A 12,693-nucleotide genomic window follows, 5' to 3' on the forward strand; every position below is an offset into this window, starting at 1 on the left:
TCCTCGCATTTTTCACACCTTTTCATGCTCCTGGTCTTTTTTTTTTTTGCTCCTCGCATTTTTCACACCTTTTCATGCTCCTGGTCTTTCTTTCTTTTTTTTTTTTTTTTGCTCCTCGCATTTTTCACACCTTTTCATGCTCCTGGTCTTTTTTTTTTTTTTTTTTGCTCCTCGAATTTTTCACAGCTCTTCATGCTCCTCGCATTTTTCACAACTTTTCATGCTCGTCGCATTTTTCACACCTTTTCATGCTCCTGGTCTTTCTTTTTTTTTTTTTTGCTCCTCGCGTTTTTCACACCTTTTCATGCTCCTGGTCTTTTTTTTTTTTTTTGCTCCTCGCATTTTTCACACCTTTTCATGATCCTGGTCTTTCTTTCTTTTTTTTTTTTTTTTTTGCTCCTCGCATTTTTCACACCTTTTCATGCTCCTTGCATTTTTCACAACTTTTCATGCTCCTCGCATTTTTCACACCTTTTCATGCTCCTGGTCTTTTTTTTTTTTTTTTTTTTTTGGTCCTCGCATTTTTCACACCTTTTCATGCTCCTGGTCTTTCTTTTTTTTTTTTTGCTCCTCGCATTTTTCACACCTTTTCTTGTTCCTGGTCTTTTTTTTTTTTTTTCTTCGCATTTTTCACACCTTTTCATGCTCCTGGTCTTTCTTTTTTTTTTTTTGCTCCTCGCATTTTTCACACCTTTTCATGCTCCTGGTCTTTCTTTTTTTTTTTTTTTGCTCCTCGCATTTTTCACACCTTTTCATGCTCCTGGTCTTTTGTTTTTTTTTCTCCTCGCATTTTTCACACCTTTTCATGCTCCTGATCTTTTTTTTTTGGTTTTTTTGCTCCTCGCATTTTTCACACCTTTTCATGCTCCTGGTCTTTTTTTTTTTTTTTTTTTTTTGCTCCTCGCATTTCTCACACCTTTTCATGCTCCTGGTCTTTTTTTTTTTTTTTTTTTTGCTCCTCGAATTTTTCACACCTTTTCATGCTCCTCGCATTTTTCACACCTCTTCATGCTCCTCGCATTTTTCACAACTTTTCATGCTCGTCGCATTTTTCACACCTTTTCATGCTCCTGGTCTTGTTTTTTTTTTTTGCTCCTCGCATTTTTCACACCTTTTCATGCTCCTGGTCTTTTTTCTTTTTTTGCTCCTCGCATTTTTCACACCTTTTCATGCTCCTGGTCTTTTTTTTTTTTTTGCTCCTCGCATTTTTCACACCTTTTCATGCTCCTGGTTTTTTTTTTTTTTTTGCTCCTCAAATTTTTCACACCTTTTCATCCTCCTCGCATTTTTCACACCTCTTCATGCTCCTCGCATTTTTCACAACTTTTCATGCTCGTCGCATTTTTCACACCTTTTCATGCTCCTGGTCTTTCTTTTTTTCTTTTTGCTCCTCGCATTTTTCACACCTTTTCATGCTCCTGGTCTTTTTTTTTTCTTTTGCTCCTCGCATTTTTCACACCTATTCATGCTCCTGGTCTTTTTTTTTTTTTTTTGCTCCTCGCATTTTTCACACCTTTTCATGCTCCTCGCATTTTTCACAACTTTTCATGCTCGTCGCATTTTTCACACCTTTTCATGCTCCTGGTCTTTTGTTTTTTTTTCTCCTCGCATTTTTCACACCTTTTCATGCTCCTGATCTTTTTTTTTTGGTTTTTTTGCTCCTCGCATTTTTCACACCTTTTCATGCTCCTGGTCTTTTTTTTTTTTTTTTTTTTTTGCTCCTCGCATTTCTCACACCTTTTCATGCTCCTGGTCTTTTTTTTTTTTTTTTTTTTGCTCCTCGAATTTTTCACACCTTTTCATGCTCCTCGCATTTTTCACACCTCTTCATGCTCCTCGCATTTTTCACAACTTTTCATGCTCGTCGCATTTTTCACACCTTTTCATGCTCCTGGTCTTGTTTTTTTTTTTTGCTCCTCGCATTTTTCACACCTTTTCATGCTCCTGGTCTTTTTTTTTTTTTTGCTCCTCGCATTTTTCACACCTTTTCATGCTCCTGGTCTTTTTTTTTTTTTTGCTCCTCGCATTTTTCACACCTTTTCATGCTCCTGGTTTTTTTTTTTTTTGCTCCTCAAATTTTTCACACCTTTTCATCCTCCTCGCATTTTTCACACCTCTTCATGCTCCTCGCATTTTTCACAACTTTTCATGCTCGTCGCATTTTTCACACCTTTTCATGCTCCTGGTCTTTCTTTTTTTCGTTTTGCTCCTCGCATTTTTCACACCTTTTCATGCTCCTGGTCTTTTTTTTTTCTTTTGCTCCTCGCATTTTTCACACCTATTCATGCTCCTGGTCTTTTTTTTTTTTTTTGCTCCTCGCATTTTTCACACCTTTTCATGCTCCTGGTCTTTTTTTTTTTTTTTTGCTCCTCGCATTTTTCACACCTTTTCATGTTCCTGGTCTCTTTTTTTTTTTTTTTTCCTCGCATTTTTCACACCTCTTCATGCTCCTCGCATTTTTCACAACTTTTCATACTCGTCGCATTTTTCACACCTTTTCATGCTCCTGGTCTTTCTTTTTTTTTTTTTTCTCCCCACATTTTTCACACCTTTTCATGCTCCTGGTCTTTCTTTTTTTTTTTTTTTTTTTGCTCCTCACATTTTTCACACCTTTTCATGCTCCTGGTCTTTCTTTCTTTCTTTTTTTTTTTTTTTCTCCTCGCATTTTTCACACCTTTTCATGCTCCTTGCATTTTTCACAACTTTTCATGCTCCTCGCATTTTTCACACCTTTTCATGCTCCTGGTCTTTTTTTTTTTTTTTTTTTTTTGCTCCTCGCATTTTTCACACCTTTTCATGCTCCTGGTCTTTCTTTTTTTTTTTTTTTTTTGCTCCTCGCATTTTTCACACCTTTTCATGCTTCTGGTCTTTCTTTTTTTTTTTTTGCTCCTCGCATTTTTCACACCTTTTCATGTTCCTGTTTTTTTTTTTTTTTGCTCCTCAAATTTTTCACACCTTTTCATCCTCCTCGCATTTTTCACACCTCTTCATGCTCCTCGCATTTTTCACAACTTTTCATGCTCGTCGCATTTTTCACACCTTTTCATGCTCCTGGTCTTTCTTTTTTTTTTTTTGCTTCTCGCATTTTTCACACCTTTTCATGCTCCTGGTCTTTTTTTTTTCTTTTGCTCCTCGCATTTTTCACACCTTTTCATGCTCCTGTTCTTTTTTCTTTTTTTTTTTTTTTTTTGCTCCTCGCATTTTTCACACCTTTTCTTGCTCCTCGCATTTTTCACACCTTTTCATGCTCCTGGTCTTTCTTTCTTTTTTTTTTTTTTTTGCTCCTCGCATTTTTCACACCTTTTCATGCTCCTGGTCTTTTTTTTTTTTTTTTTTTGCTCCTCGAATTTTTCACAGCTCTTCATGATCCTCGCATTTTTCACAACTTTTCATGCTCGTCGCATTTTTCACACCTTTTCATGCTCCTGGTCTTTCTTTTTTTTTTTTTTGCTCCTCGCGTTTTTCACACCTTTTCATGCTCCTGGTCTTTTTTTTTTTTTTGGTCCTCGCATTTTTCACACCTTTTCATGATCCTGGTCTTTCTTTCTTTCTTTTTTTTTTTTTTTTGCTCCTCGCATTTTTCACACCTTTTCATGCTCCTTGCATTTTTCACAACTTTTCATGCTCCTCGCATTTTTCACACCTTTTCATGCTCCTGGTCTTTTTTTTTTTTTTTTTTTTTTTGGTCCTCGCATTTTTCACACCTTTTCATGCTCCTGGTCTTTCTTTTTTTTTTTTTGCTCCTCGCATTTTTCACACCTTTTCATGTTCCTGGTCTTTTTTTTTTTTTTCTTCGCATTTTTCACACCTTTTCATGCTCCTGGTCTTTCTTTTTTTTTTTTTGCTCCTCGCATTTTTCACACCTTTTCATGCTCCTGGTCTTTCTTTTTTTTTTTTTTTTGCTCCTCGCATTTTTCACACCTTTTCATGCTCCTGGTCTTTTGTTTTTTTTTCTCCTCGCATTTTTCACACCTTTTCATGCTCCTGATCTTTTTTTTTTGGTTTTTTTGCTCCTCGCATTTTTCACACCTTTTCATGCTCCTGGTCTTTTTTTTTTTTTTTTTTTTTGCTCCTCGCATTTCTCACACCTTTTCATGCTCCTGGTCTTTTTTTTTTTTTTTTTTTTGCTCCTCGAATTTTTCACACCTTTTCATGCTCCTCGCATTTTTCACACCTCTTCATGCTCCTCGCATTTTTCACAACTTTTCATGCTCGTCGCATTTTTCACACCTTTTCATGCTCCTGGTCTTTTTTCTTTTTTTGCTCCTTGCATTTTTCACACCTTTTCATGCTCCTGGTCTTTTTTTTTTTTTTGCTCCTCGCATTTTTCACACCTTTTCATGCTCCTGGTTTTTTTTTTTTTTTTGCTCCTCAAATTTTTCACACCTTTTCATCCTCCTCGCATTTTTCACACCTCTTCATGCTCCTCGCATTTTTCACAACTTTTCATGCTCGTCGCATTTTTCACACCTTTTCATGCTCCTGGTCTTTCTTTTTTTCTTTTTGCTCCTCGCATTTTTCACACCTTTTCATGCTCCTGGTCTTTTTTTTTTCTTTTGCTCCTCGCATTTTTCACACCTATTCATGCTCCTGGTCTTTTTTTTTTTTTTTTGCTCCTCGCATTTTTCACACCTTTTCATGCTCCTCGCATTTTTCACAACTTTTCATGCTCGTCGCATTTTTCACACCTTTTCATGCTCCTGGTCTTTTTTTTTTTTTTCTCCTCGCATTTTTCACACCTTTTCATGCTCCTGTTCTTTTTTTTTTGGTTTTTTTGCTCCTCGCATTTTTCACAACTTTTCATGCTCCTGGTCTTTTTTTTTTTTTTTTTTTCTGCTCCTCGCATTTCTCACACCTTTTCATGCTCCTGGTCTTTTTTTTTTTTTTTTTTTTTGCTCCTCGAATTTTTCACACCTTTTCATGCTCCTCGCATTTTTCACACCTCTTCATGCTCCTCGCATTTTTCACAACTTTTCATGCTCGTCGCATTTTTCACACCTTTTCATGCTCCTGGTCTTGTTTTTTTTTTTTGCTCCTCGCATTTTTCACACCTTTTCATGCTCCTGGTCTTTTTTTTTTTTTTGCTCCTCGCATTTTTCACACCTTTTCATGCTCCTGGTCTTTTTTTTTTTTTTGCTCCTCGCATTTTTCACACCTTTTCATGCTCCTGGTTTTTTTTTTTTTTGCTCCTCAAATTTTTCACACCTTTTCATCCTCCTCGCATTTTTCACACCTCTTCATGCTCCTCGCATTTTTCACAACTTTTCATGCTCGTCGCATTTTTCACACCTTTTCATGCTCCTGGTCTTTCTTTTTTTCTTTTTGCTCCTCGCATTTTTCACACCTTTTCATGCTCCTGGTCTTTTTTTTTTCTTTTGCTCCTCGCATTTTTCACACCTATTCATGCTCCTGGTCTTTTTTTTTTTTTTTTGCTCCTCGCATTTTTCACACCTTTTCATGCTCCTGGTCTTTTTTTTTTTTTTTTTTCCTCGCATTTTTCACACCTTTTCATGTTCCTGGTCTCTTTTTTTTTTTTTTTTCCTCGCATTTTTCACACCTCTTCATGCTCCTCGCATTTTTCACAACTTTTCATACTCGTCGCATTTTTCACACCTTTTCATGCTCCTTGCATTTTTCACAACTTTTCATGCTCGTCGCATTTTTCACACCTTTTCATGCTCCTGGTCTTTCTTTTTTTTTTTTTTGCTCCTCGCGTTTTTCACACCTTGTCATGCTCCTGGTCTTTCTTTTTTTTTTTTTTTTTTGCTCCTCGCATTTTTCACACCTTTTCATGCTCCTGGTCTTTCTTTTTTTTTTTTTTGCTCCCCGCATTTTTCACACCTTTTCATGCTCCTGGTCTTTCTTTTTTTTTTTTTGCTCCTCGCATTTTTCACACCTTTTCATGTTCCTGGTTTTTTTTTTTTTTTGCTCCTCAAATTTTTCACACCTTTTCATCCTCCGCGCATTTTTCACACCTCTTCATGCTCCTCGCATTTTTCACAACTTTTCATGCTCGTCGCATTTTTCACACCTTTTCATGCTCCTGGTCTTTCTTTTTTTTTTTTTTGCTTCTCGCGTTTTTCACACCTTTTCATGCTCCTGGTCTTTTTTTTTTCTTTTGCTCCTCGCTTTTTTCACACCTTTTCATGCTCCTGGTCTTTCTTTCTTTTTTTTTTTTTTTTTGCTCCTCGCATTTTTCACACCTTTTCATGCTCCTGGTCTTTTTTTTTTTTGCTCCTCGCATTTTTCACACCTTTTCATGCTCCTGGTCTTTCTTTCTTTTTTTTTTTTTTTTGCTCCTCGCATTTTTCACACCTTTTCATGCTCCTGGTCTTTTTTTTTTTTTTTTTTGCTCCTCGAATTTTTCACAGCTCTTCATGCTCCTCGCATTTTTCACAACTTTTCATGCTCGTCGCATTTTTCACACCTTTTCATGCTCCTGGTCTTTCTTTTTTTTTTTTTTGCTCCTCGCGTTTTTCCCCCCTTTTCATGCTCTTGGTCTTTTTTTTTTTTTTGCTCCTCGCATTTTTCACACCTTTTCATGATCCTGGTCTTTCTTTCTTTTTTTTTTTTTTTTTGCTCCTCGCATTTTTCACACCTTTTCATGCTCCTTGCATTTTTCACAACTTTTCATGCTCCTCGCATTTTTCACACCTTTTCATGCTCCTGGTCTTTTTTTTTTTTTTTTTTTTTTGGTCCTCGCATTTTTCACACCTTTTCATGCTCCTGGTCTTTCTTTTTTTTTTTTTGCTCCTCGCATTTTTCACACCTTTTCATGTTCCTGGTCTTTTTTTTTTTTTTCTTCGCATTTTTCACACCTTTTCATGCTCCTGGTCTTTCTTTTTTTTTTTTTGCTCCTCGCATTTTTCACACCTTTTCATGCTCCTGGTCTTTCTTTTTTTTTTTTTTTTGCTCCTCGCATTTTTCACACCTTTTCATGCTCCTGGTCTTTTGTTTTTTTTTCTCCTCGCATTTTTCACACCTTTTCATGCTCCTGATCTTTTTTTTTTGGTTTTTTTGCTCCTCGCATTTTTCACACCTTTTCATGCTCCTGGTCTTTTTTTTTTTTTTTTTTTTTTGCTCCTCGCATTTCTCACACCTTTTCATGCTCCTGGTCTTTTTTTTTTTTTTTTTTTTGCTCCTCGAATTTTTCACACCTTTTCATGCTCCTCGCATTTTTCACACCTCTTCATGCTCCTCGCATTTTTCACAACTTTTCATGCTCGTCGCATTTTTCACACCTTTTCATGCTCCTGGTCTTGTTTTTTTTTTTTGCTCCTCGCATTTTTCACACCTTTTCATGCTCCTGGTCTTTTTTCTTTTTTTGCTCCTCGCATTTTTCACACCTTTTCATGCTCCTGGTCTTTTTTTTTTTTTTGCTCCTCGCATTTTTCACACCTTTTCATGCTCCTGGTTTTTTTTTTTTTTTGCTCCTCAAATTTTTCACACCTTTTCATCCTCCTCGCATTTTTCACACCTCTTCATGCTCCTCGCATTTTTCACAACTTTTCATGCTCGTCGCATTTTTCACACCTTTTCATGCTCCTGGTCTTTCTTTTTTTCTTTTTGCTCCTCGCATTTTTCACACCTTTTCATGCTCCTGGTCTTTTTTTTTTCTTTTGCTCCTCGCATTTTTCACACCTATTCATGCTCCTGGTCTTTTTTTTTTTTTTTTGCTCCTCGCATTTTTCACACCTTTTCATGCTCCTCGCATTTTTCACAACTTTTCATGCTCGTCGCATTTTTCACACCTTTTCATGCTCCTGGTCTTTTGTTTTTTTTTCTCCTCGCATTTTTCACACCTTTTCATGCTCCTGATCTTTTTTTTTTGGTTTTTTTGCTCCTCGCATTTTTCACACCTTTTCATGCTCCTGTTCTTTTTTTTTTTTTTTTTTTTTTGCTCCTCGCATTTCTCACACCTTTTCTTCCTCCTGGTCTTTTTTTTTTTTTTTTTTTTTGCTCCTCGAATTTTTCACACCTTTTCATGCTCCTCGCATTTTTCACACCTCTTCATGCTCCTCGCATTTTTCACAACTTTTCATGCTCGTCGCATTTTTCACACCTTTTCATGCTCCTGGTCTTGTTTTTTTTTTTTGCTCCTCGCATTTTTCACACCTTTTCATGCTCCTGGTCTTTTTTTTTTTTTTGCTCCTCGCATTTTTCACACCTTTTCATGCTCCTGGTCTTTTTTTTTTTTTTGCTCCTCGCATTTTTCACACCTTTTCATGCTCCTGGTTTTTTTTTTTTTTGCTCCTCAAATTTTTCACACCTTTTCATCCTCCTCGCATTTTTCACACCTCTTCATGCTCCTCGCATTTTTCACAACTTTTCATGCTCGTCGCATTTTTCACACCTTTTCATGCTCCTGGTCTTTCTTTTTTTCTTTTTGCTCCTCGCATTTTTCACACCTTTTCATGCTCCTGGTCTTTTTTTTTTCTTTTGCTCCTCGCATTTTTCACACCTATTCATGCTCCTGGTCTTTTTTTTTTTTTTTTGCTCCTCGCATTTTTCACACCTTTTCATGCTCCTGGTCTTTTTTTTTTTTTTTGCTCCTCGCATTTTTCACACCTTTTCATGTTCCTGGTCTCTTTTTTTTTTTTTTCCTCGCATTTTTCACACCTCTTCATGCTCCTCGCATTTTTCACAACTTTTCATACTCGTCGCATTTTTCACACCTTTTCATGCTCCTGGTCTTTCTTTTTTTTTTTTTTCTCCCCACATTTTTCACACCTTTTCATGCTCCTGGTCTTTCTTTTTTTTTTTTTTTTTTTGCTCCTCACATTTTTCACACCTTTTCATGCTCCTGGTCTTTCTTTCTTTCTTTTTTTTTTTTTTTCTCCTCGCATTTTTCACACCTTTTCATGCTCCTTGCATTTTTCACAACTTTTCATGCTCCTCGCATTTTTCACACCTTTTCATGCTCCTGGTCTTTTTTTTTTTTTTTTTTTTTGCTCCTCGCATTTTTCACACCTTTTCATGCTCCTGGTCTTTCTTTTTTTTTTTTTTTTTGCTCCTCGCATTTTTCACACATTTTCATGCTTCTGGTCTTTCTTTTTTTTTTTTTGCTCCTCGCATTTTTCACACCTTTTCATGTTCCTGGTTTTTTTTTTTTTTTGCTCCTCAAATTTTTCACACCTTTTCATCCTCCTCGCATTTTTCACACCTCTTCATGCTCCTCGCATTTTTCACAACTTTTCATGCTCGTCGCATTTTTCACACCTTTTCATGCTCCTGGTCTTTCTTTTTTTTTTTTTGCTTCTCGCATTTTTCACACCTTTTCATGCTCCTGGTCTTTTTTTTTTCTTTTGCTCCTCGCATTTTTCACACCTTTTCATGCTCCTGGTTTTTCTTTTTTTTTTTTTTTTTTTGCTCCTCGCATTTTTCACACCTTTTCATGCTCCTGGTCTTTTTTTTTTTTGCTCCTCGCATTTTTCACACCTTTTCATGCTCCTGGTCTTTCTTTCTTTTTTTTTTTTTTTTGCTCCTCGCATTTTTCACACCTTTTCATGCTCCTGGTCTTTTTTTTTTTTTTTTTTGCTCCTCGAATTTTTCACAGCTCTTCATGATCCTCGCATTTTTCACAACTTTTCATGCTCGTCGCATTTTTCACACCTTTTCATGCTCCTGGTCTTTCTTTTTTTTTTTTTTTGCTCCTCGCGTTTTTCACACCTTTTCATGCTCCTGGTCTTTTTTTTTTTTTTGGTCCTCGCATTTTTCACACCTTTTCATGATCCTGGTCTTTCTTCTTTCTTTTTTTTTTTTTTTTGCTCCTCGCATTTTTCACACCTTTTCATGCTCCTTGCATTTTTCACACCTTTTCATGCTCCTCGCATTTTTCACACCTTTTCATGCTCCTGGTCTTTTTTTTTTTTTTTTTTTTTTGGTCCTCGCATTTTTCACACCTTTTCATGCTCCTGGTCTTTCTTTTTTTTTTTTTGCTCCTCGCATTTTTCACACCTTTTCATGTTCCTGGTCTTTTTTTTTTTTTTCTTCGCATTTTTCACACCTTTTCATGCTCCTGGTCTTTCTTTTTTTTTTTTTGCTCCTCGCATTTTTCACACCTTTTCATGCTCCTGGTCTTTCTTTTTTTTTTTTTTTTGCTCCTCGCATTTTTCACACCTTTTCATGCTCCTGGTCTTTTGTTTTTTTTTCTCCTCGCATTTTTCACACCTTTTCATGCTCCTGATCTTTTTTTTTTGGTTTTTTTGCTCCTCGCATTTTTCACACCTTTTCATGCTCCTGGTCTTTTTTTTTTTTTTTTTTTTTGCTCCTCGCATTTCTCACACCTTTTCATGCTCCTGGTCTTTTTTTTTTTTTTTTTTTTGCTCCTCGAATTTTTCACACCTTTTCATGCTCCTCGCATTTTTCACACCTCTTCATGCTCCTCGCATTTTTCACAACTTTTCATGCTCGTCGCATTTTTCACACCTTTTCATGCTCCTGGTCTTTTTTCTTTTTTTGCTCCTTGCATTTTTCACACCTTTTCATGCTCCTGGTCTTTTTTTTTTTTTTGCTCCTCGCATTTTTCACACCTTTTCATGCTCCTGGTTTTTTTTTTTTTTTTGCTCCTCAAATTTTTCACACCTTTTCATCCTCCTCGCATTTTTCACACCTCTTCATGCTCCTCGCATTTTTCACAACTTTTCATGCTCGTCGCATTTTTCACACCTTTTCATGCTCCTGGTCTTTCTTTTTTTCTTTTTGCTCCTCGCATTTTTCACACCTTTTCATGCTCCTGGTCTTTTTTTTTTCTTTTGCTCCTCGCATTTTTCACACCTATTCATGCTCCTGGTCTTTTTTTTTTTTTTTTGCTCCTCGCATTTTTCACACCTTTTCATGCTCCTCGCATTTTTCACAACTTTTCATGCTCGTCGCATTTTTCACACCTTTTCATGCTCCTGGTCTTTTGTTTTTTTTTCTCCTCGCATTTTTCACACCTTTTCATGCTCCTGATCTTTTTTTTTTGGTTTTTTTGCTCCTCGCATTTTTCACAACTTTTCATGCTCCTGGTCTTTTTTTTTTTTTTTTTTTCTGCTCCTCGCATTTCTCACACCTTTTCATGCTCCTGGTCTTTTTTTTTTTTTTTTTTTTTGCTCCTCGAATTTTTCACACCTTTTCATGCTCCTCGCATTTTTCACACCTCTTCATGCTCCTCGCATTTTTCACAACTTTTCATGCTCGTCGCATTTTTCACACCTTTTCATGCTCCTGGTCTTGTTTTTTTTTTTTGCTCCTCGCATTTTTCACACCTTTTCATGCTCCTGGTCTTTTTTTTTTTTTTGCTCCTCGCATTTTTCACACCTTTTCATGCTCCTGGTCTTTTTTTTTTTTTTGCTCCTCGCATTTTTCACACCTTTTCATGCTCCTGGTTTTTTTTTTTTTTTGCTCCTCAAATTTTTCACACCTTTTCATCCTCCTCGCATTTTTCACACCTCTTCATGCTCCTCGCATTTTTCACAACTTTTCATGCTCGTCGCATTTTTCACACCTTTTCATGCTCCTGGTCTTTCTTTTTTTCTTTTTGCTCCTCGCATTTTTCACACCTTTTCATGCTCCTGGTCTTTTTTTTTTCTTTTGCTCCTCGCATTTTTCACACCTATTCATGCTCCTGGTCTTTTTTTTTTTTTTTTGCTCCTCGCATTTTTCACACCTTTTCATGCTCCTGGTCTTTTTTTTTTTTTTTGCTCCTCGCATTTTTCACACCTTTTCTTGTTCCTGGTCTCTTTTTTTTTTTTTTTTTCCTCGCATTTTTCACACCTCTTCATGCTCCTCGCATTTTTCACAACTTTTCATACTCGTCGCATTTTTCACACCTTTTCATGCTCCTGGTCTTTCTTTTTTTTTTTTTTCTCCCCACATTTTTCACACCTTTTCATGCTCCTGGTCTTTCTTTTTTTTTTTTTTTTTTTGCTCCTCACATTTTTCACACCTTTTCATGTTCCTGGTCTTTTTTTTTTTTTTTTTGCTCCTCGCATTTTTCACCCCTTTTCTTGCTCCTGGTTTTTTTTTTTTTTTTGCTCCTCGAATTTTTCACACCTTTTCATGCTCCTCGCATTTTTCACACCTCTTCATGCTCCTCGCATTTTTCACACATTTTCATGCTCCTCGCATTTTTCACACCTCTTCATGCTCCTCGCATTTTTCACAACTTTTCATGCTCGTCGCATTTTTCACACCTTTTCATGCTCCTCGTCTTTTACTTTTTTTTTTTTTTGCTCCTCACATTTTTCACACCTTTTCATGCTCCTCATATTGTTCACACCTTTTCCTGTTCCTCGTATTTTTCACACATTTTCATGCTCCTCGCATTTTTCACACCTTTTCATGCTCCACATCTTTTTCTTTTCTTTTTTTTTGCTCCTCGCATTTTTCACACGTTTTCATGCTCCTCGCATTTTTCACACCTTCATATGCTCCTCGTCTTATTTTTTTTTTTTTCCTCCTCGCATTTTTCACACCTTTTCATGCTCCTTTCATTTTATACACCTTTTCATGCTCCTCGCATTTTTCAAACCTTTTCATGCTCCTCACATTTTTCACAGCTTTTCATTCTCCTCGCATTTTTCACACCTTTTCATGCTCCTCGCATTTTTCACACCTTTTCATGCTCCTCGTATTTTTGACAACTTTTCATGCTCCTCGAAATTTTCACACATTTTCATGCTCTTCATATTTTTCACACCTTTTCCTGAT

The sequence above is a fragment of the Cervus elaphus genome, unplaced genomic scaffold, assembly GCF_910594005.1.
Source record: "Cervus elaphus unplaced genomic scaffold, mCerEla1.1, whole genome shotgun sequence".
NCBI lineage: Eukaryota > Metazoa > Chordata > Mammalia > Artiodactyla > Cervidae > Cervus > Cervus elaphus.